Source organism: Strongylocentrotus purpuratus, unplaced genomic scaffold (assembly GCF_000002235.5).
Source record: "Strongylocentrotus purpuratus isolate Spur 01 unplaced genomic scaffold, Spur_5.0 spur5_scaffold_16, whole genome shotgun sequence".
NCBI classification, from domain to species: domain Eukaryota; kingdom Metazoa; phylum Echinodermata; class Echinoidea; order Camarodonta; family Strongylocentrotidae; genus Strongylocentrotus; species Strongylocentrotus purpuratus.
Genome location: NW_022145601.1, coordinates 13,900,588 through 13,920,918, shown reverse-complemented (window position 1 = coordinate 13,920,918; position 20,331 = coordinate 13,900,588). Strand labels below are relative to the sequence as shown.

General features: G+C 38.7%; 1 pseudogene; it reads left to right on the top strand.

Moving 5' to 3' along the window:
• The first annotated feature begins 12,824 nt into the window (after positions 1-12,824).
• Positions 12,825-14,361, top strand: LOC586712 (annotated as a pseudogene).
• The last annotated feature ends 5,970 nt before the right edge of the window (positions 14,362-20,331 follow it).

The window sequence follows — 20,331 nt, the reverse complement described above, 5'->3', positions numbered from 1 at the left end:
TTACAGACTATAATAGAGGCCTGAAATGAAATGAATTCTCTTCAAAATATGTTCATAGTATCGCTGCCGAAAATGTCTTTAAGACAAGAGTAGGGTACAAAGGTCCTATACATTCCTTACAAAAATGATGTTAGTTGAAATGGAAAACTGCGAAATAGGAGTATAACAATATCAAATTTCTGTCATGTGATTAAATAAACACAATTTGTTGATGTCATGGGGCAGGTTCGAATCCTGTGAGATTCCGGTCAAATCGATCACTAAGAATCCTCTTTGGTGTCCATACATCATCATTATTGTATTTGATCCAATTAATTTAACCATTTAGGCTCTAAATCTCGTGTCAATCGTAGCACGGTGACATCTGCGTATCATTAAACCTTCCATGCTTTATCATGGCAGCTCTACCATGGAAACCTTTCAAAAACGCTCAATACACATCTCTTCAATTTTGAAAAAGGAGTATATATTCTGATTTATAAGTAAATTTACTATTGGCTCAACAGTCGAAATTACTCTTGAGCTAAACAGTGCGTCCCAGAAAGAAGAAGAAAAGAAAAAAACGAACCCCGAAAACTAACAATTATTGTGAAAGAACTAGGCCTACTATGCGCTTTTCATCAAAATCATACTTTGATTGAATTAATTCCGGCATACTTGTACATTGTACATGTGCACATGTGATACTAAGTTACTAACTACAAAGAGAAATGTAATAATAATACTAGTATTGGATAAATTGCAAGGTACCCGATGCGCTCCAATATTACCCCGGCTCTGCTAGACTTCCCAATTTCGACGCCCGCAGCATTCAATGAATTCTTTCCTACCGGTACCCATTTAACACCTGGTAAATAATATTCAGTTCTTGTATAGCGCATAATACGTTATGAAATAACATCTCTATGCGCTTCCAAAGAGCTTTGGAAACTATTACCCTAGAATCAACTCCGGCACCCGTACTCAGTGCACAGTGCATTTCAAGGAATAATCCTTCCAGGTACCCATTTACCTCGTGTGGCAAATGTAGATTGATGCCTTGCTTAAGGACATAAGTGCCGTGGAGGGACTCGAACCGCAGACCCTGTGATCCACAGTACGACGACTTATCCACTAGCACACAACACCTCTACGGTGTATACAAATAGACGTTTTTTTTACCCCTTGTCGCCGTACCGCGCGGACTACGCCCAATCTATAAAAAAAAAAACACCACTTATACGCGTTTTCTTGGTCACACATGCTTACAGTATTTATATTTGACTGAGACCCCTTGGATATATACGTTTCTAATACTTTTTATCTGTGGAAACTGTCTTTAAAGAATTAGTGATAATCATTTTCTTTTTCAACAAAATCGCCACCGTGAGGCATACATGTCTCACTCGGTTTGGGCTGGCAGCCTGGCACACCCTGCCGGTCATTATTGTTGTCATTTGCTTGCCTTACATAGCAGTTTGAACTCTATATTTTGTGTGCTCGACTTGGCCGAACTAAAATATCGATGATTCTGAGTTTACGAGGACGCCCTCGGATGATGGCAAATCATTTACGCTTTAAAATAATTCCTTGTAGCGATGTAGTACTATATGAGAACAAACATATTTACATGTGCATAGTAGAAATAGAGATAGAGAGGGGGAGGGGAGGGAGGGGGAGAGAGAGAGAGAGAGAGAATGATGAGGTATATCTTGGTCCATTGCTTGGCCATTATTGCTGTTGCAAAGCTGCTAGAATACACACGATCATTCTATTTTCGTGTGATTTAATTTCTGTGATGTTCACACAATCAAATAAAGTTACAAGTGACGTTGATCAGGACAGCACAAGGGGGGCGCTCTTTAACATGATACAGCGTTCTAGAATGAGTCTGTTTCACGCAATAGATGGTGTTCTCCTGTTCTATTAGGTTCTCTTCATCAAGATCCTTTATCATAAATAATGTAAATGTATAACTTTCGGATATTAATTATCCGCTCTCTACTTCTTACCAGATCAAAAACACGAAATCTTTAAACTAGATTCATAACTGGAAACGATTGATAGGAACATCATAATTGTAGATCTTGTCAGTTCTTTAACAGGATATGATATGTCGAGAACAAAAGGGTTTCTCAAATGATATGCTCCCAACATATCCCTCTCTTATGCCCCCCCCCTCTCTCTCTCTCTCTCTCTCTCTCTCTCTCTCTCTCTCTCTCTCTCTCTCAATGTCTCTCTCTCTCTCTCTGTCCCTCTCTTTCTCATCCTCCCTCTCAAACAGATCTCTCGTTCTCTCCCCTGTTCTGTATTTCACCTTCCTTCATTCTACGAACGATGTAAGTTTTCTTTTAAGCCACCCAAACTATTTCAAATAATCTTGTTTAATCTGCCCCCTGTTCTTTTTCTGCTCCCCTCCTTCTCATCCTTGATTCTTCTTCTTGTTCTCTCACTTGACTGTTTCCTTCTGCCACTTTGGTTCAATTGTATTACTCTTTCTCTCATTCTCGGTGTTCAAGTTTTAGTAAAGTTCTCAAATATCTCGTAGCTGAAATCTTTAGGTTTTTATCATTCTTTGAGGTCAGGGTTTAAGAGCCAGAATTAGACATTATGTCATTATGCACCATCTGCAATTAAAGCTGAGTGATTTCAGTTATTTACTTTATTTTAGCGATGAAATAAAGTGGGTCCTTATCAATCAATTACAATTTTGTATTCATTGATTTTATTTATCAAAACGCCAATCCTTTTTTTTTTTTTTTTTTTAAACATAGTTTATACAAAACTGCAAAATAATTACAACAAAACTTTGTTATCATTTGATAAACAAACATAATTACAACACAATTCCATAGTTCATTATTTCCCAATGTATAGGACGAAAATATATCACAATCACATAAAAAGATATAACCGCAACACACAGTTATTTCAACCCCAAAACTAAAAAAAGACTGAATATTTAGTTTATAAATATAACAAATTATGAGTTTCATATTTCTCAACATATATTTATACAGAATTGGAATTTTCAGTTTTCTTTTTATTAAAGCACGACTTAGAATTATCCAAACCTCCCCATCCCTTCTACTTGTGTGGATAGGGAACGCATTCTGGTACAGGTTTCTTTACAATGTCGAAATGACTTAAGTTGTTGACTTCGTTCCACCTCTACCTCGCTCTCCCTTAATATCTTTATTAATTGATTTGTGAAATATTTGACAGTGAATGAAAGTATATATAATTGACATAATAAACATGATGAAGAAAAGGATGAACATTCAATAAATCAGGTATGGAATAAAGTTCGATAAATATATACATGTATGCTTGCTTATAAAGACTACGAATAAGAATAAATGACATTGTGACAGTACAGAAGAGTGGACATGAGAAGGACAAATATAAAACAGAGACGGAGAGAGAGGGGGGGGGGGGGAGAGATGGGAAAGATGGGAGAGATGAGGGGAAAGAGATGTAGGTAAATTTATGAACAATATCTATTTAATTTCCGATAAAAAGTAAGATCATTTGGGCCTTATGATACATCATCGGATATCTCAAATTTAATTTTGTTTCTTGACTTTGGGAGGGGGACCTCATCCGAACCCACCACTAGTGTATGCATTTCCCATCAATTTTTTTATAAGTATAGGGCGTTCGAGCAAACTCACGCTAAAAATGAGCACATTGATTTGACTGCGTTCCACGTGACCTCAAAAACCGTATCCGGACACCTACCCATGGACATCCATCCCCCGGATAACGACCCCCAGTCAACTACCCACTAGGACAACTATCCCCTAGGGCAACCACCCTCTCGGACGACTACCCATCGGAATAACTACCCCCAGACAGCTACCCCCGGACGGGGTAGTTGTTCTAGAGGACGGTTGTCGTAAGGGGTAGTGAGTTGTCTGGGGCTAGTCGTCCGGGTGGTAGTTGTCCGGGCGGTAGTTGTCCCTTGGAGTAGTCGTCATTAAGGGTGGTTGCCCTAGGGGGTAGTTTCCCTAGGGGTATTTGTCTTGGGATAGTTGTCCGGGTGGTAGTTGTCCGGGCGTTTGCAGTCACCGGGGTAGTCGTCCTAGATAGTGGTTGCCCTAGGGGTAGTTGACTGGGTGTGGTTATCCCGGGATAGGTGTCCTAGAACCCATCCACACCACTTTATTTTACAAATCTGAAGTCCCGTCAGGTATGTCCACCTCCCACTATCTACAGCGTTTGGAATCAATGATGCCACTGTTTGTTGGCGAATTCGGGTCGGACTTATTCAGCATTTATACATTTTGAAGCTTAGAGTAACAAAAAATCACAATAAAACAAAAATTAACACTGCGAAAAAAATCATGTGCGTGTGTATGGGGAAGTTTTTTTTATATAAGGTATATACAAGACTATAAAATTGAATTGGAGAGGCAAAACATTATGTGACCGCACTCCATTTTATAGTTCCCCCCCCCCCCACCCCCCGGCAAGAAAATCCTGGATCTGCTACTTTTTGTTAATCTGCAGCACATCATCCGTCTGGCAAACATGGTGCAAAGACAGAGGAAGACCGAGGTATGACGCTTATCAGCCTTCATCAGATCGCAGTTAGCCCTAGAACAAAAACGAAAGGGGGACAACAAGAGGTGAATAAAGAAAAATTGCATATAAACCATTCAGTTAATGTAAACCTCTTTTAGATATTTGAATCGCTATCAATAATTGTGTTGATAGATAGGCTAATCTTATCCTGAAGCCATTATTGCTCAAAGTCTAGATTTCAACATCCCTGAACAAAATTATCAATAACCACCCACCACCATCAACGTTTTCACATACATGACCGATTCCTGCAAACATAGCCATAGGAAAATGAAGCTGTGCTTACAATCTCCATTATTTCTTCTGGAGCAGTGTCCAGTCCCAACCTCTCGTCAGTGGGTGGACACTAATGGGTAGCATCTCAGGTGTATCTCCTTCCTTCAGAAACGATAGAGAAAAATATTAGATTTGTATTACGATTTGTGTATACGAATAGATGTATACAAGATTATATATACATATATGACATTATCCTCGAGATCGATGCATATCATTATAATATTTCAAAGGTTCCAATATTAATTAGGGCTGGGGCTAGAGACCCCTCAACTAATTGACTGACTTAATCAATTAGCAGAAGCAACAATCCTTTTAGATCATTAAACGAAAATACATTTATAATCCTTGTCTGTCACGGTAATACTTTCACAAAATAATAATTATAGATTCAATAACAATTCATGGCTATGATTAGCTGATTCCTAGAATGATTATGGCAGAGTTTAAATTTCAAAAAGTACCTGGTTTCGATTTTATATCATACTTCTTTAATTTCAACTTTTTAATTTCTGCTCCTTGTATAATTCGTTCCTTTTTCTTTGTTTTAATGTTAACTTGTATTGGTTCAATAAGCAAGTCGTCGATATAACCATTTCCGCGAACCTTTATTTTTAATCTATATTGCATGAAGTTATTTTCGATTGTTCACATTCATTCGAATATCCTTTTTTTCCAATAAGCTTACCTTGACATCCACCACAATCTCTATCTGTCTCCCTTGTTGATCTGTAAACAACACCGAGGATCGCTGGCCTGGTTTGAGGGTGGTGGTGGTTTGGAAACTTGGACTACTCACTGATACTGTTACCTGCCCAACATAACAGAATTAAGAAAAGATTAGACAACTTCTTCCACAATATAAAAGCCTTACAATGGGAATAAGATACCCCCTCCCCTCCCCCCATTGTTTACAAGAAAGTAGGGAGGTTTTCCAAGGGTATTTTCCACAAAAAGGATTCCCTCTAAGACAGTGTTGGCGAGCCCACCCCTATAACTCATCGGGTCTAAGAGTGCTGAGGGATTCCCAAATATTCCCGAATAAAAAATTGCTTCTACCCCCTCCCTCCGCCCCCCCCCCCCACAAAAAAAAAATAAATAAAATCCAACCCTCGACGGCTTGCCCAAAGTGAGTATCTAAGGACTAAAGGCTATTCCTAATGCTGGAAGCTGGTAGGATTATTTCCCTTTTCCGATCTCCATTCTTTCGAATTTTGACACCTCTCATTTTTTACCTCGTATCTCTCTTCATTGTCGCTTCTGTCACTGTCACGGGATGAATCGCCTCCACCTTGAAGCTTGGAGGTTGCCATTGTATGGCGGATGAAATATAGAACATAATGATGTTCAATCAATGATTATGTGATAACAAATTTCATCATTACAAAATTAAAATAACTAGAGGCGATTAATAAAAATGGTATATTTTGTAACTGATCTAGAGTGCAGAACTTAGGCTGAAGCGGCGGAGCGTTATTAAAGAGGGAAGTAGCAATATTAAACCAACAGTTCATTTTGGGGAAAGGGAGCACATGTAAAGGGAAAATGAATGCTTTCTTCCCAATCAGTGGAAAATTTTCTGTTTTGGTAAGCTTCCACTTGCTGTGCAGCTTCTTCAGACCCATGTCGTAGATGGCGCTGTTGTTGATGCAGTTCGACGGGGAAATAGAATGGGCCGTAGTATATTGTCCTAAATAGGCTCTGGTTAGTATGTGAATACAGTATTGTCTTTGTCACTTTCTGAGAGTTTCGTTCTATCACATCGTCTTGCTGCAACAGCGCCAGCCACGACGGAGTTTTGAAGAAGCTTGCAGCACACCAAAGGAAGGCTTATCCTCAAGAAGGAGGTTTCCACTGATTATGAAGAAAACAATGATTTTCAAGTTTCAACTCCAACCAGATGAACATCTTCAGTTATTTCGTTATTCAAAAAACATCTCTCATCACATCTCTCCATTTTGATTTGACACACTTCTGTAGTTTAAATGGACCTTTGGACTCTCCTACCCTAGACTCCATTGGTCTACAGTGTGATGAATAAAACACAGGAGCATGATAGGTAGACATAAGTAAGTGGTCCTAACAACAGATGAGAAGGACAGTAATAAAAGGGCAATTTTGGGGAAAATGTAAAAACCACGGCGCACTGTGTCCCTTCGTCAAATAGGCTTATACATGTAGGTGGCGGAAATTTTCAAAATTTTCAACAAAAACACGTTATAAACGTCAGTGATTTTGGGATAAAATATTCTCTTTATGCGATGAGCAGAAATCGACATTTTCATAGTCATACTTGGGATCGATTCTTTGGATTTGAAACTTCTCCGAAATAGTGATTTAATAACCGTTTCAAGAGTGGATTCCATTATTTTAACACGGAATTATCCCAAATCTGTCTTCCCCAAAAGTGAATTTCAAGGACTGCATCTAAATATAAAATGTCCAAGATTCCAATGGCATGATGATCACTGGCGTATTGATGGGAGAGGGCAGGCGCGTACGCAGGGGGGGGGGGGGGGGGGGGGGGGGGGGGGGGGGGGGGGGGGGGGGGGGGGGGGGGGGGGGGGGGGGGGGTGGGGGGGGGGGGGGGGGGGAACCCAAACCCTTCATTTTTATTTTTTTTTATTATGATAAAAAAAAATATATATATTAATAAAAGCTAATGGGTGATCTAAAAAATGTGACCTAACCTCCCCCCCCCCCCCCCCCCAACGGAACGAAATGTCGATCGGTCTTTCGCCCCCTGGATCCAACGACAATTAGTGACCTGCCCGTGTCACATATAAGGTATCAATAATATGCTCATCTCACGTACCGTAATTAAATGCCTAAACCCCTGTGCCCAAAAAAAATATATATATATTAATAAAAGCTAATGGGTGATCTAAAAAATGTGACCTAACTCCCCCCCCCCCCCCCCCCCCCCCAACGGAACGAAATGTCGATCGGTCTTTCGCCCCCTGGATCCAACGACAATTAGTGACCTGCCCGTGTCACATATAAGGTATCAATAATATGCTCATCTCACGTACCGTAATTAAATGCCTAAAACCCCTGTGCTTCCGGGGCTCTGCCCCCTGGACCCCATTAGTGGCCCTAAGGCGGTCCCTGAATGCTCCTCTGACCGTAATACCCCTGGACCCCACGCCAATATACGCTCCACTCGCTTCGCTTGCTACGCTCTACCTGATCGTAAATATATAGCCCCCCTCCCCCCCCCCCCCACAATGAAAAACGTCCCGTAGGGCCTGCACGAACATGTAAGATGCCGATGGTGATGCGGATTTTCGTTCAGCCCGCCCCCCCCCCCCCCCCTCCCCCAACGTTTTTGCTCATTACGCCACTGTTGATGATATCATTGTCACATTTCCTTTTATTTTTAGCTTCCTGTTTCCAAAGACCAAAGTCCAAATTCACGAGCATACAAACTACAGCGCCACGTATTACATGTTATATGTTCAGGATACTTTGCGTTGTGATTCGTTGATACTTATCCATTTTATAGAGCTACCTATTACTTTCTTCATTCCTTATCCAACATAAACTGGAGACATATAATATTGGAATACACAACTGAAATAAAAGGTAATCAATTTTTGTTTATATCTTGAGTGTTATACATGTAGCATAGTATTGTAATCCGGAATCAGTTTTGCGTCACAGCTATGTGCAGTAGATAACTAGCTCTTTACGTGATCATGAATATAGTATCAGTTGCTTTCTGTATTGTTAGTACAATACTGATAGCCTACGTATTTATGAGGCTGAAATACGAAAAAGGAGGAGTGATTTTATGGAGAATACTCAGCAAAGTCAGAATTTCGTTTCACGTAAATTCATTTGTAGGAAATTGATCAACTTATTGTTTAGAATTTTTGGAAACGTCCACTGTTATTTTATCGGCACACTGACTTCTATCCGTACCCGTCGGTAGTTTCAGGATAACATCCGTGCACCCCGCCGGCCGCCCCCCCCCCCCTAAACACCATATTTTCACCCCGGACAACTTTCCCTAGGACAAGTAACTCCTAGGACAATATACTCCCCGATAACTATCCTACAAAATATAGGCCTACCTCAATCATTATGATAAAACCCAGGACAACTACTTGCAGCTAAATTGAATTAGTTTTTGACCGGGTTTAGCTCCTAGGACAATATACTCCCCGATAACTATCCTACAAAATATAGGCCTACCTCAATCATTATTATAAACCCCAGGACAACTACTTGCGGCTAAATTGAATTAGTTTTTGACCGGGTTTAGCTCTCTGGGTGTAATTGTTCTAGCTCCGAAGGGTAGTTTGTCAGAGGTTAGTTGTCTATGGACAGTTTTCTGGGAGCGTTTGCCTGTGAGTTAACTTCCATTATATCCTGCATCAAAAATTTGTTGGCTTTTGATTGGTTGAGAGCTCGTCACATGACCAAAAATATTCGACCTATTTTTAGATAGTACTATATGAGAGTACTATTTGGGGTTACTATTTGGGAGTTGAAAACAAAAATTGAATGGGATCAAATTTTTTCAAATCTTAATTTAATGAAAACAAAATATTTTAAATCTTTTTAGATAAAAATTGACATTTTTTTTGTTCCTAAATTTATTTTCCCCAATTTTTTTTAAATTTAATTTTTTTTTTTTTTTTTGTAATGCAGGATATAAAAACAAATATACCATGCCTTCTATTCGAGGTACTGGTTAAACTATGGGCCTCGGTGACTCCAAAAGTAGCAAATAGTACTATTGAAGTCACCTCTTGCGCATAGTTTTAACCAGAACCTCTCAAAGCAGTGTATATTAATTTGTATACTATTCTATCATTTTCAACCTTCATAAGAGGGGCGCATAGTCCTTAAAAGAAAATTCAACCTTGCTAGCAAACTACCGTGGATGAAAGCAGGAAATAATAAAAGTAGACTGGTGAAAGTTTTGAATTTATGAAAGTTGTAGTCACTTTAGGAATGGGCTCTTCCAATTGGCGAATCGGCAATGTCTATATAATGTAGTGACGGAGAAGTTTTCCATTTGCTTGAACACACAAAATGACTAAAATGTCAATTTCTGAAAAAATGAATGACTCAGGAGGGTCTCTTCTCTTTAGAGGACCTATAATAATATGCTATCCATACTATACTAATCTTTGAGTAGTGCCCCGAGGGAGAAGGCACTTAGGAGAAAAATATAAATTAATGATATTTTTTGTACACGACAAGCGGGAGATTAATCCGCGACGACGTCACAATCCAATGGCCAAACTGCCAATTTTGAGATTCGCATAGATTTAGTGATCTCATATTTAAATCATTCATAGCTTTCTTATTATTGTCTGATTCATTTGTTTCGCTATTATGTTTATCTTATTTTTCTACTTTCACACAAATGAATTTGTTATCAAAGGGTTGGATCGCCTTTATTAATGTTCTCCCCTTTCTCTTCCTCTCATTTTTGGGGGCATTTATTGCACCCCCTTTCTTTTCCGTTTTTGCGCCCCCTTCAACTGTCACCCGGGACACGTACCCCCTTGCAATACTTGTAATGGATATATACTTCCGTGTTAATACCTCGGAATGATTTGGAATAGTTGTAAACAAAATCGAATTTGAAAATAAAGTTATTTGATTTCAAACATAAAAAATAATAATTTGAAGGCAAGTGGTATTTTGCACGCGTCCGTGTCTATGTACATGTAGCATATTTCAGACAATTTTCTAATGCAATTTTCATGCATTTCTTGTGACTACTTAATAGATCTTATCCATATAAGTGCTTAGAGACTTCGGTGGTAAGCGCTTTATAAGCAACGTTTGTATTATTATCATTATTATATCATTATCGGTTTGGGCTATAGAAACTAATGCAATGGATATAGTTAAAATATTTGTATGAAATATAAGTGTTGTTTTTTAGGCCAAATAACAAAAAATTAGTATTTCTCGACCCCGCCCGCCTCCTTTTTTTGTTTTTCTACTACTCAGAAAAAAAGCCCCCTTCCCCCTCCCAAAAGAAAAAGAGCCTGTGATATAAATTTTGTTTAAAGGTAATTCAAAATTGTGGGATGTATAGTGATTCTTTAAAAAATTGATATATTTGGATGCCCCTGTGGATGTATTATAAGCACTAGAAAATTTAGCCCCTAAAATATTTCTGCTTTCAAGAAATTGAATAATCGAAATTCACCTGTGCTCCCGGTAAATTTCAAATATTTCAAATAGCGCCTCGACCACGACAATCTGCATATTCTGAGATTTAATTTCCAAACAGGAATAGAAAATCAGTCGATTGTAGTCAAGTAAAATGTTTTAAAGCTAATCTATGGCGTTTCATGTGTTAGCTATCTTCTCGAGGCATACATTCATTTTCTTATATAAGTAAGTTTGTTCATATTTGCCAACATTCGTTATAGCTAATGCACATTCATTCATTCATTCATCATTGATTTCGGTTTATATAGAAAATTCCATGTTAAAAAAAAAGTCCAAAGACAGAAACGTACAAAGACATCAACTGCACTGTTTGAAATTTAAAAATGATTTTTATACATTCACCCAAACTGACAGGGAACAAAAGTTGAGGTTAGAAGTAAAAAAGAATTGTTCAACATATTGCACGTCAAACCCAAAACAAACATAAACAAATATTTCAAATTTCAAAGAAGGAAAAAGAAAAATGAGAAGGAATCAACAAGCTGGAGAAGAAGACAGAGAGAAGAGAGGTGAAGAGAAGGGATCTGTTAAGAAAATGAAAATATTAGATAATTAGACCATAGACCTAAGACCTTTATCTATATTTCTGCAAGATAATTCAGATAATGATTGTATTCTTAACACAAATATTGATGAACTGATGTTGATTTCAGTGATTTCAGTGTCAGCCTATTTTATACGTTATACTTAATAAGAAAAAAGGCATAAAAGTAACCCAAATACTTACATATTGAATACAGCAAGGAATAATGAAATAAATCAATGTGGCTCCAAAAGATGCTGTAGGTGACTCTCCTTGATGAAGGTGTAAGAACAAGTGAAGTACATTTCAGTTTTATGTTTCATATAATTACTATATACCGTGTAAAATAAAACATGAAACATAATTATATGAAACATAAAACTGATTTAAAATGAGTTTGTAAGGATGTTCGATGTACATACCATTTTCTGTCTCAAGTTTGTAACGATTTTCGATGTTCGATGTACATACCATATCCTGTCTCAAGTTTGTAACGATTTTCGATGTTCGATGTACATACCATTTCCTGTCTCAAGTTTGTAAGGATTTTCGATGTTCGATGTACATACCATATCCTGTCTCAAGTTTGTAACGATTTTCGATGTTCGATGTACATACCATATCCTGTCTCAAGTTTGTAACGATTTTCGATGTTCGATGTACATACCATATCCTGTCTCAAGTTTGTAACGATTTTCGATGTTCGATGTACATACCATTTCCTGTCTCAAGTTTGTAACGATTTTCGATGTTCGATGTACATACCATATCCTGTCTCAAGTTTGTAACGATGTTCGATGTTTGATGTACATACCATTTCCTGTCTCAAGATTGTAAGGATTTTCGATGTACGATGTACATACCATATACTGTCTCAAGTTTGTAACGATTTTCGATGTTCGAAGTACATACCATATCCTGTCTCAAGTTTGTAACGATTTTCGATGTTCGATGTACATACCATTTCCTGTCTCAAGTTTGTAAGGATTTTCGATGTACGATGTACATACCATATCCTGTTTCAATTGATATACAAGTGCTTGAACAATATTATTGTGGGACAAGGTTGTGACACAATTGCAGCGAAGTTTTCCTCGTGAAGGCTAGTCTTGAATACAACCCGTTTTGATATATATAGTACAACACATATTTATGTACTTTTTTCCGGTGAATGTTTGTGTTCCAACACAAGCTCTGTTTCATAAAGCTTAATATCAATCATGAATGCTTAAGTTCTATAACAAATTTGCTTGAGCCAGGCACTATGGATTCGGTCCGTTCTGGTCCATTTGGTCAGCTTTTCAGACCAGACAACTTCGTCTTTGGCCAGAGCGGAGCAGGGAACAACTAGGCCAAAGGACACTATACAGAAGGCGCTGAACTCATCCATTCTCTGATGGACGTTGTAAGAGGAGGCCGAGGGATGTGACTGTATTCAGGTTGGTTTACAAAAAATTGTGTCATTGTTTCGATCATAGTAATACATCCACCATGAAGCATTAAAAAAAAAAACCTTTGAAAGTGTTTTAGGGCAACGCTTGTAATTATGTGTCCGTCTATTTCGAATTGCTATTATGACTTTGTCGTCTAGCTACTGAATTAACAACAGTTCATCTGTTCGTTACAAATACCAGAATACTTTATTTAATCTCTTGACTAAGGGCCTGGCTTAAACATGCATGAGCATTTATTTCATGTGTCTATGTCCACAGGGGTTCCAGCTTACACATTCTTTGGGAGGTGGAACTGGCTCTGGTATGGGAACCCTCCTGATAACCAAGATCCGTGAGGAATACCCTGATCGGATCATGACGTCATTCAGCGTTGTCTCTTCGCCAAAGGCTTCAGACACCGTCGTCGAACCTTACAACGCCACCCTGTCCGTCCACCAACTGGTCGAGATCACCGATGATGAGTTCTGCATCGGCAACGAAGTACTCTGTCGGCTGTCGGAGTCGGCTACGACATCTGCTTCCGACCCCTGAAGCTTACGACTCCGACCTATAGTGACCTGAATCATCTTGTGTCTGCAACCATGAGTGGCGTCACAACTTGTCTCATATTTCCTGGCCAGCTGAACGCAGATCTTCGTAAGCTAGCAGTCAACATGGTTCCATTTCCACGTCTCCATTTCTTCATGCCTGGATTTGCTCCTCTGACAAGCTGTGGTAGTCAACAATACAGGGCCACATCTGTTGCCGAGCTAACACATCAGATGTTTGATTCTAAGAACATGATGGCAGCCTGCGATCCTCGCCACGACCGCTACCTCACCGTTGCCGCAATCTTCCGTGGCCGTATGTCCATGAAGGAGGTTAACGAACAGATGCTCAACGCACAGAACAAGAACAGCAGCTACTTCGTCGAATGGATCCCGAATAATGTTAAGACTGCTGTCTGTGACATCCATCCCCGCGGTCTCAAAATGGCAGCCACCTTCATCGGCAACAGCACCGCCATCCAGGAACTCTTTAAACGCATCTCTGAGCAGTTCTCCGCAATGTTCAGACGAAAGGCCTACCTCCAATTGTACACTGGTGGGGTATGGACGAGATGGAGTTCACTGAGGCTGAGAGCAACATGAATGACCTGGTGTCCGAGTACCAGCAGTACTAGGACGCAACTGTCGAAGAGGAGGATTTCGATGAGGAAGAGGAAGAAGACCAACAGTGAAGATGTCTCGTAAATCTTTTTGAAGACGCTAAAAGGGATAGTTGAGTTCTTGTTTAAGACTGCAAATGCCTTTTAAAAGTGCATGGTTATTGCTCTCATTCTTCTTTATAACATTTCTAGTGCCCTTTTAGGACCTAAAATTGCTATGAAGTTAATTTTAGACCCCAAAATGTGTGAAATTTAGATTAAAGACGATCATACCAATTCAGCTCCACTTTCAAATAAATACGGTGACTCTTAATTAACTAATAATAACAATACACGGACCGGCTGGTTGTGCATATTATAACCAACCCGAAAAAGCCAACAAAAAGCAAATATTGGTATTGGCTGGAATAAATCGGATAAGGCACTATTTCGTATTTTAACGACTGGTTCAAAATTACCGAATATTTGTGGGGCATACCAAATATTAGAAATGTTTATATGCATGGATATTTCAGCTGTTGTCTGCACCGATAATTGCACCATTCAAATTGTATATTCTTTTAATTTTGACACTCAGTTTTTCATTATCTTACCAAAAAAAATTATTGTGTAGCGCCCTCTGCAACAAAACTCAACTATCCCTATATTCATAACTGGGAACGATTGATGGGAACATCATAATTGTAGATCTTGTCAGTAAACAGGATATGTTGATAGAAAAGGATTTCTAAAATGATATCCGCCCATCCTATCCCTTTTTTCTGCTCTATTCCCCTCTCTCTCTCTCTTTATCTCTTTATGTATATATCTCTATGTGTGTCTATTTGTGTGTGTGTCTCTCTCTCTTCCTCTCTCTCTCTCTCTCTCTCTCTCTCTCTATCTATCTCTCTCTCTCTCTGTCACCCCTCTCTCTCTCTCTCTTTCTCTCTCTTTATCTCTCAATGTATGTCTCTCTCTCTCTCTCTGCGTCTCTGTGTGTGTATCCCTCTCTTTCTCATCCTCTCTCTCAGACAGAGCTCTCTTTCTCTCTCCTATTCTCTATTTCACCTTCCTTCCTTTTCTACGTACGATGTGCGTTTTCTTTTGAGCCACCTAAAGTAGTTCTACCAATCTTTTTTATCTGCCCTCTGTTCTTTTTCTGCTCCCCTTCTTCTCAACCTTGATTCTTCCTCTTGTTCTCTCACTTGACTGTTTCGTTCCTCTGCCACTTTGGTACAAGTGTATTTCTCTTTCTCTCGTTCTCGTTGTTCAAGTTTGAGTAAAGTTCTCAAGTTATCTGTTAGCAGAAATCTGCAGGTTCTTTTTGTTCCTTGAGGTCAGTGTTTAGGAGCTAGAATTAAATACCATTTTGCACCATTCGCAATTAAAGCTGAGTGATTTTAGTCATTCAATTTATTAAAGAAATGAAAAAAGTTGGTCATTATCAATCAATAACAATATATTTATTAATCGATTAATGAAACATTTTACAGTGAATGAAAATATATATATATAAATGACATAATAAACATGATGAAGAAAAAGATGAACATTCAATAAATCAGGTATGGAAAAAAAGATAAATATATATGCTTGCTTATACAAAGTACGAATAAGAATAAATGACATTGTGACAGTACTAGAGTGGAAATGAAACAGACAAATATAAAACAAAGAAGAGAAAGAAAGGGGAAAAGAGAGAGAAAGGGCGAGGGGAGATGAGGGGAAAGAGATGTAGGTAAATTTATGGACAATATCCATTCAATTTCCGATAAAAAGTAAGAACATATGGGCCTTATAATACATCATCAGGGATCTCAATTTTGTTTTTCTTTCTCAACTTTGTGAGGGGGGGTGTAATAAGATAAATACAATACTAAATTACAAACCCTATGGCCCGTATTCTGAAACCAAGTTTAAAGTTAAACCTGACTTCAGACTACGGACCTATAGGTCTGGGAGCTGCAAAACACTATGGGACCCCATTCCATAGTTGCCCCCCCCCCCCCCCCGGATGAGCAAACATGGTGCGAAGACAGAGGAAGACCGAGGTATGACGCTTATCAGCCTTCATCAGATCACAGTTATCCCTAGAACAAAAATGAAAAGGGGGGAAATGAGGTGAATAAAAGAGAATGTTCATAACAACCATTTAGTTAATTTTTACCTCTTTTAGAAATTTGAATCGCTATCAATAATTGTGTTGATAGATAGGCCAATCTCATCCTGAAGCCATTATTGCTCAAAGTCTAGCTTCGAACATCCCTGAACATAATTATCAATAACCACCCACCGCCATGAACTTTTTTACATGAACAATTTCTGCAAACATAGCCATAGGAAAATGAAGCCGTGCTTACAATCTCCATCATTTCTTCCGGAGCAGTGTCCAGTCCCAATCTCTCATCGGTTGGTTGGACGCTCACGGAGAGCATCTCAGGTGTATCTCCTTCCTTCAGAAACGATAGAGATAAGTATTACGATTTGTGTATACGAATACATGTATACAAGATTATATAAACATATGACATTATCATCGAGATCGATGCATATCATCAATATCATATTTCAAAGGTTCCAATATTATTTAGGGCTTGGGCACGGGATCCCTCCACTAATTGAATTACTAAATCGATTAGCAGAAGCAACAATCCTTTTAGATCATTAAACGAAAATAGATTCATAATACTTGTCTGTCACGGTAAAACTTTCACAAAATAATAATTATTGATTCAATAAAAATTCATGACTATGATAGCAGACTCCTAGAATAATTAGTGTTGTTTTTTACATGTACGATTCCTGCAAACATGCATGTAGCCATAGGAAAATGAAGATGTGCTTACAATCTCCATCATTTCTTCTGGAGCAGTGTCCAGTCCCAATCTTTCGTCAGTGGGTTGGACACTAATGGGTAGCACTTCTTGTGTATCTCCTTCCTTCAGAAGCGATAGAGAAAAATATTAGATTTTGATTATGCTTGTTGTATACAAAGGTTTATAACAGTATATATATTTATGTTATTTATATTATGACATTATCATCGAGATCGATGCATGTCATTATAATATTTCCAATAGTTTCCAATATTATTTAGGGCTGGGGCACGGGATCCCTCCACTAATCGAATGACTTCATCAATTAGCAGAAGCAACAATCCTTTTAGATCATTAAACGAAAATACATTTATAATCCTTGTCTGTCATGGCAATACTTCACAGATAATTATTGATTATTAACAATTCATTACTATGATAGCAGACTCCTAGAATAATTAGTGTTTTTTTTTACATGTACGATTCCTGCAAACATGCATGTAGCCATAGGAAAATGAAGCTGTGCTTACAATCTCCATCATTTCTTCTGGAGCGGTGTCCAGTCCCAATCTTTCGTCAGTGGGTTGGACACTAATGGGTAGTACTTCTGGTGTATCTACTTCCTTCAGAAACGATATAGAAAAATATTAGATTTTTATTATAATTTTTGTATATAAAGGTTTATACCAGTATATATATCTATGTTATTTATATTATATATGACATTATCATCGAGATCGATGCATGTCAATGTAATATTTCAAAGGATCCAATATTATTGAGGGCTGCATGGGGCTAAAGACCCCTCCACTAATCGAATGACTTAATCGATTAGCAGAAGCAACAATCCTTATAGATCATTAAACAAAAATACATTTATAATACTTGTCTGTCACGGTAATACTTCACAAATAATTATTGATTAATTAACGATTCATTGCTATGATAGCAGACTCCTAGAATAATTAGTGTTATTTTTTACATGTACGACTCTTGCAAACATGCATGTAGCCATAGGAAAATGAAGCTGTGCTTACAATCTCCATCATTTCTTCTGGAGCGGTGTCCAGTCCCAATCTTTCGTCAGTTGGCTGGACACTAATGGGTAGCACTCCTGGTGGATCTCCTTCCATGATTAGATTTTGATAACGATTTGTGTATACGTATATATATAGGTACACTGTATATAACCCAAGAGTTAAACTTCATCTAGTTATCCAGTTGGTGCATTGTATTCAACTGCTCTAACTTTATACAATTATTAAAGGTAATACAAAGTTTTGGAAATTTTAATAATATGAAAGCCTTACAATGGGAATAAGATACCCCTCCCCCCCCCAATTGTTTACAATAAAGTAGAGAGGTTTTCCGAGGATATTTCCACCGAAACGATTCCCTCCATACAAATGTTTGCGAACCCACCCCCATAACTCATCTATAGAGTCTAAGAGTGCTGAGGGGATTCCCAAATATTCCCGAATAAAAAATTGCTTCTTCCCCTCCCTCCGCCCCCCCCCCCAAAAAAAAAAAAAAAAAAAAATCAAACCCTCGGAAGCTGGTAGGATTATTTTCCTTTTCCGCTCTCCAATCCTTCGAATTTTGACACCTCTCATTTCTTACCTCGTATCTCTCTTCATTGTCGCTTCTGTCTATGTTACGGGATGAATCGCCCCTTCCTTGAAGCTTGGAGGTTGCCATTGTAAGACTGAAATATAGAACATAATAAAGTTCAATCGATGATTATGTGATAGCAGATTTCATCAATAAAAAAATAAAATAACTAGCGGCGATTGACAAAATGGTATATTTTGTAACCAATTTAAGGTTCAGAATTTAGGCTGAAGCGGCGGAGCGTTATTGAAAGAAGGAAGGAGCACTGAACAAAAGTTGTTGTTTTTTGGTGGGGGATGGGGGGGGGGGGGGGAGGAGCACCTGTATAAAAGAGCGAACACATAGACAATTAATGCTTTCTTTACAATCAGTGGAAAATTATCTGTTTTTGGTAAGCTTTCACTTGCTGTGTAGCAAGCTTCCTTAGACCCATGTCGTAGATGGCGCTGTTGTTAATGCAGTTTGACGAGGACGTATATAGAATGGGACCGTAGTCAGTCTCTGTTTTATGTACACGGTATCTCTGTCACTTTCTGAGAGTTTCATTCTATCCATAGAGTTATGTACTAATAAGACTTTTAATGTTAGTAGCTCTATATAGCTCTTATAGCTCTATGAATATGATTCTATCACATCGCCTTGCTGCATCAGCAACAGCGCTAGCCACGACAGAAGCTTGCAGCAGAACAAGGGAAGGCTTATCAAAAAAAAAAAAAAAAAAAGGAGATTTCCACTGGTTATGAAGAAAACAATTATTTTCAAGTTTCAACTCCAACCAGATGAACCTCTTCAGTTATTTCGAATTTAAAAAAATACGTCTCATCACATCTCTCCATTTTGATTTGACACACTTCGGTAGTTTAAATGGACCTTTGGACTCACCTTCCCTAGACTCCATCGGTTTACAGTGTGATGAATAAAACAGAGTATTATCCAAAAGGAATTATCCAAAATCTGTCTCCCCCAAAATTGAATTTCAAGGATTACATATAGATATTAAATTTCCAAGAGTCCGATGGCATGTGATGATCACTAATGGAGGGGGGGGGGGGGGGGGTATTTCTAATTTGATACCAGTGATTTACAAATGTTGCTAAATTAACAGGAATTTTCGGGATTTGTTCTCCCTTTTTGGTAAATCATACTTTTTAATGCGTTTGTTAATTTTACATTCAGGCAAAAAATAAGTGTCAGAGCACGCGAATCAGTGGGGCTCCACCCCTCCCCCAAAACACTTTTTTTTTTAAAGGAATGAAAGAAAAAAAGAATAGTCACCTATAAGTTTCACAATGAGGTTTCAAAATAATGCTCATCTGACCGTTATCTAAATGTCTAAAACCCCTGATCTTGTGGAGGCTCCGCCCCCTGCCAACTCATCTGACCGTAAAAATGCCTAAAACCCCTGAGCTTCCGGGGGTACTGCCCCCTGGACCCCACCAAGGACCCTAAGGCTTGCCGCTGAATGGTCATCTGACTTTAATTTAATGTCTAAAACCCCTGAGCTCCTGGGGGCTCCGCCCCCTGGACTCCACACCAATTGGTGAGATGCCAGTGTCACAAATAAGGTATCAAAATATGCTTATTAGACCGTAATTAAATGCCTACAACCCCTTTAGCTTCCGGGAACTCTGCCCCATTGACCGCATCAAGGGCCCTAAGATGGGCCCCTGGATGCTCATCTGACCGTAATTTAATGCCTAAAACCCCTGAGCTCCTGGGGGCTCTGCCCCCTGGATTCCACGCCAATTAGTAACC